The sequence below is a fragment of the Salmo trutta genome, unplaced genomic scaffold (genome assembly GCF_901001165.1).
Source record: "Salmo trutta unplaced genomic scaffold, fSalTru1.1, whole genome shotgun sequence".
NCBI classification, from domain to species: domain Eukaryota; kingdom Metazoa; phylum Chordata; class Actinopteri; order Salmoniformes; family Salmonidae; genus Salmo; species Salmo trutta.
The window spans coordinates 109,920-115,773 of NW_021822697.1; positions in this window are offsets into that span (position 1 = coordinate 109,920).

The window sequence follows — 5,854 nt, forward strand, 5'->3', positions numbered from 1 at the left end:
ATTCAACAATAACAATAATCATACAGTTGAGGACATGTGCCGGTTTATTGGTCTGTCAGACACTGTCCCTCAACTTATGGCAGGCAGCAATGTAGTGCGCTGCCAACCCACAGCTCTCTGCGTCCTCCCCCAACAGGATGGGTAGCCTATCCTCATCAGAGAGGTCTTTAAAACCTTGAATAAGGATTTCAAATTTGGGGAAATGACACTCTCTAATTGTTTTATATTTTTGACATTTTGACAGGAAATGCAGCTCCGTCTCAGGTTCTGCTGTTGTGCAGTGGTTGCACAGCCTTTCCTCTACAGGGAGCCAGGTTTTCCTGTGTCTACCCTTCTCAATGGCAAGGCTGTGCTCACTGAGCCTGTACTTTGTCAAGGTTTTTCTAAGGTTTTGATCAGTAACCATGGTCAAATATTTAGCCATAGTGTACTGTCGATTTAGGGCCAGATAGCACCCTATTTTGCTTTGTGTTTGTGCTTGTGTTTCCCAATAAGCAATGTAGTTTTGTTTTGACTGTGTTGTAATTTGGTTTATTCTGATTGATTGGATGTTCTGGTCCTGAGGCTTCAGTGTGTTAGTAGAACAGGTTTGTGAACTCAGCCCCAGGACCAGCTGGATGAGGGGACTCTTTTCTTTGCTCAGCTCTTGGCATTGCAGGGCTTGGTAATGATATGAGAGGGGGTCACTGTATTTTAGATGTTTCCAAAACTTAATTGCTCTTTTTTGAGTTTTTATTATTAGTGGATATTGGCCTAATTCTGCCCTGCATGCATTGTTTGTAGTTTTCCTCTGAACACGTAGGAGAATCTTACAGAACTCTGCATGTAGGGTTTCAATGGGGTGTTTGTCCCATTTGATGAAATCTTGTTTTGCAAGTGGACCCCACACCTCGCTGCCATAAAGTGCAATTGGTTCAATGACATATTCAATTAGTTTTAGCCAAATTTTAATAGGTATTTCAATTTGAATTTGCTTTTTAATGGCGTAGAATGCCCTGCGTGCTTTCTCTCTCAAAATATGTCTACGACAAAATAAAAGCTGTATGAGGCACGAATCATGATTACTCGCTTTTTAGCTCTCTCAAAATATGTCTACGACAAAATAAAATCTGTATGATGCACGAATCACGATTACTCGCTTTCTAGCTCGAATGTACAGTATGGATTTATTAGTCGTGCGGTGAGCATAACTGAACACGTTATAATGAGTGTGCCCCCCATTTTGAACAGTCACCCAATGCAAAAGCACAAAACTCTGCCATGAAAGACGGACTGAAATGAAGATCCACATTTTTTAGATAGGTGACAAATAATGGTAGTATAGCAATCTTATCGGGATTAATGTGTGTTTATGTAAAAATGACACATATGACTATTGTTATCTAACTGAAGCTAGAATTACACCTTTATTGTCATTATTGATGAATTAACAAATAATTACAAATCTAAGAATTTCTTAAATTTCTGTCCTCACAAAATGTTGATGTAACACTACATACATGCACTTTACCTGTGACGCTTGAACCCTTGGTTATACTAGGACCCTAGGTTATGCTAGGACCCTAGGTTATGCATAATCCTTCTTACTCATAAAGATCTACTCCAACAACACATTGCTGTCACCATTTTTATTAACTCTAGTTGGTGTTCAGCAATAAATTGAAAACATTCCTTGAAATGGACAACATACACTACATGACCAAAATTATGTGAACACATGCTCGTCGAACATCTCACTCCAAAATGTTGGGCATCACCCCCCACCCCCCCCCCTTCCCCCCCAAAAAAAACAGGAGCATTGTCATTCTGAAACAGGAAAGGGCCTTCCCCAAACTGTTGCCACAAAGTTGAATCATCTAGAATGTTATTGTACGCTGTCGTGTTAAGATTTCCCTTCACTGGAACTAAAGGGCCTAGCCTGAACCATGAAGAACAGCCACAGACCATTACTTATCGTAGGCTTGTGTGCGGCTGCTCAGCCATTGAAACCCATTTCATGAAGCTCCCGACGAACAGTTATTGTGCTGATGTTGCTTCCAGAGGCAGTTTGGTACTCGGTAGTGAGTTTTGCAACCTAAGACAGACGATTTTTACGCGCTGCGTGTTTCAGCACTCGCCGGTCCTGTTCTGTGAGCTTGTGGTGGCCTACCACTTCGCTGCTGAGACGTCATTGCTCCGGGATGTTTCCACTTCACAATAACAGCACTTACAGTTAACCGGGGAAGCTCTAGCAAGGCAGAAGTTTGATGAACTGACTTGTTAGAAAAGTGGAATCCTATGACGATGCTACGTTGAAAGTCACTGAGCTCTTCAGTAAGGCCATTTTACTGCCAATGTTTGTCTATGGAGATTGCATGGCGGTACACTACATATACAAAGGTATCTAAACGTCAACTCTTAATACAAAAACTCCCGGGCTAAAATGTGAACTCAACTTGAACAGGGAGCCGAGCAGCATTATTTAAGTTTGAGACAAATTGACAAAATATAATTATATTCCAAGTTATACATACAGGATACAACAGCATGGCATTTTGAATTTATTATGAACTAGTCATGGTGGTAAGACAAGTCTTTTAAAACCAGAGATCAAGACACATGGACCCAATCCTAAATGCCCCCTAGACCCTATGCCATATGCACATGTGGAGATCGGAGAGGTTTTGTCAAGTGTAAGCAATATGGTAATAGCTCTACCACTCAATGATAGGCTAGGTGGAAGTAATACCATATTGCTTACAACCAATTAGATTATCTTACATCTCCACAAGTGCATAGGGTCTAGATGTCAATTTGGGATTGGGCCCTTCTCCAATGGTCCAATGATAGAAAGTCAGCTGTATAGAGTTCTACATTCAGCCGTTTGTCTTTGGTAAACTCAGTCATCTTGTCCCTAGATCTGCCAACATGGAGGGGTTGTCAAGGTGACGGTATTACCACCAGATCGGCGGTCACAAGCCATGATGGCAGTCAAATTCCACGAGACCGTTTAGTCACGGTAATTAGGCTTCTCTGATGCTACTGATTGTCATTAGTAGCCTACCAAACTTGCTAACTGCCTGGTACTCAGCACTGTACTGTCCCTTTAAATCACTCTGACATCAATGCAAATGTCATGCAAAATCTAACCAAAACACTTCAGTCCATGAGCTCATGTTGGTCAACATTTCTATAGGCCATGTAATTGCGTGAGAAAACCGTTTTGATGGACTATTAAAAAGAGGAGGATCTCATCAGCTTTCTATAGGCTAGGCCTATTATATTTATAAACTTCCCTAATATTAAGCACATTGCTTCCCTTTACAACAGGAGTATAGCCTACCTGGCTGGCATGAAAATGAACCACAGGAAAAGCGTCCTCCATTTCGCTATTTAAGTGCATAGTTGACACATTTTTCCCCCACACCCGTTTCGATACAGGTGCATGATAATTGTCCATTCTAAATCAAAACTAATTTCACACATATATTATTTACTATATGTAAAGACAACATTATATTAACAATAGTCTGATGGGTGACAATATTAGCCTATCACTTGTGGATTATGTATTATCACTTGTGAATGATGCCCAGCTTGTGCAGTAATGCAAGGAATAACTCGTGTTTTTTTGCAACTTTTTCAAATCATAGTCGCACACCGTATGTAGCCCAGCACATAGGCCTATATGTTTTGATAAGGTTTTTATCACAACTAAAGTCACCAAATAACTCCTTAAAATGAAGCACAGGAAGCGCAGGTAGCCTAGTGGTTAGAGCGTTGGGCCAGTAACCGAAAGGTTGCAAGATGAAATCCCTGAGCTGACAAGGTAAAAATCTGTCATTCTGCCCCTGAACAAGACAGTTAACCCACTGTTCCTAGGCTGTCATTGAAAATAAAAATGTGTTCTTAACTGACTTGTCTCGTTAAATAAAAAATAAAACAATAATAACCATTAATCCGCTTTATAACCGGTGTAGAGCCTAACTGGCTGTGCGTGTGTTTCAAGTTTGGGGAAGATCATTTTCACCATAAATATGCACCTTTATAATAAACTATTAAATGCACAAATCGCATTTGCCTTCACTTTCAGGAACAGTGTTTTCCTGCTAATTGATTGCATTTTGGGACATTCGCACACGGTGGTTGGCTATTAGTGCGAATGTCCCAAAATGCAATCAATTAGCAGGAAAACACTGTTCCTGAAAGTGAAGGCAAATGCAATTTGTGCATTTAATGGTTTATTATAAAGGTGCATATTTATGGTGAAAATTATCTTCCCCAATAGCATAGGTCAACTTTTGCACTATGGGGGGATAGTACATTGGCATAAGCTAGTGCTGTTGGTGTTGGTTAGACCGACTCATCTGATTGGCTGACGAAAAGTAAAATGTGGACAGTTCAAACATTATCAATATGCGCCTCGGAATTGGACGCACGCAGTTACGCCCCCGATGTGTCTGTCTTCATTCACTTTTAGCCTACTTCTTAGCTGAAATGACTTTGAGATGGACCCGATCACGTGACGGGCATTGACTACATCTGAAGGAGCCATGTGAGCGAGAGTAATTATAATTATTATAACACTCACATTGGCCGCAAAAGGCACAGACTTTTTTTTATGGGGCATTACAGCCACACAAGGGGGTTGCCACCGGGAAATTCGAGGCCTGGTGAAAATATTGTCAAGTGCTTGTCAAATTGTGAATGAGAGACTGATGAAGTGTGTTCAGCTTGTGACTTTTTTCCAAATCATCAGAGTCCCATCATGCAGCCTTATAATATATTAAGAATAAGAACATATCTCAGCGTTCGTATCACAACGAAAGTCGAATAAATAACTCTGAACGAAGCATAAAGGAGGACCAGTTTCTTTGTTAACCGCTCAACACAGAATAGTGTGCACTTCCTTTGAAATCGTTTGGGGAAAATATCCTTTCTATTTTATTAAGCTATGTTCAATTGTGATATATTAAATTCAATGTTTATACTTTTTTAAATGTATTTTTTTTTATTTAACTAGGCAAGTCAGTTAAGAACAAATTCTTATTTACAATGACGGCCTATCCCGGCCAAACCCTAACCCGGACGATGCTGGGCCAATTGTGCGCCGCCCTATGGGACTCCCAATCAAGGCCAGTTGTGATACAGCCTGGAATCGAACCAGGGTCTGTAGTGACGCCTGTAGCACTGAGATGCAGTGCCTTAGACCGCTGCGCCACTAGGGAGCCCAAAGGTCTGCATCAGTGGCTTGTAGGTTAAGCGTGGAAGCCAGGAGATTTTAAACATGTTTATGATAATTAAACGGTCAATTGCCATGAGACCGGCAGTTATTTACTTGGCAGTTACTTGCTTGGCAGTTGTTTGCTTGGCAATCACCTGCTGACAAAATGTCATGACCGCAACAGCCCTAGTGAGGGCCGAGCAAGGGCACGTGGTAGGTAGGGGTTTGGGACGTCCTGAATCCCAAATGGCACCCCATTGGGCAGGGGTCAAAAGTAGTGCACAATATAGGGCATAAGGTGATATTTGGGACAGGCTGAGTCTAGGGCAGTATTCGAATACTTTAGAAATGCTTCCTTCTGTACATAGCCTGTAGTCTTGTGGTAACACAGCTGGATGCTCTATGTATGCCTCAGCCTCCCCACTGGAGACCAAAGTGCAATCCCTGCATCTAGTCTTCACTGTCTTCCCTGCTCATCTGTCTCCCCCCTCTACTTCTAACCTGTCTCCATTAAAAACAATTACAACATCAAATATACCCCCCTTTAAAAAAACAAATCCTTCACATCTTGTCTCCTTGAAGTACTAAACACATCTATAACGGATTGGACAGGTGTAAACCAGGTTACAATGGAGTCTGATGTGGGTAGGG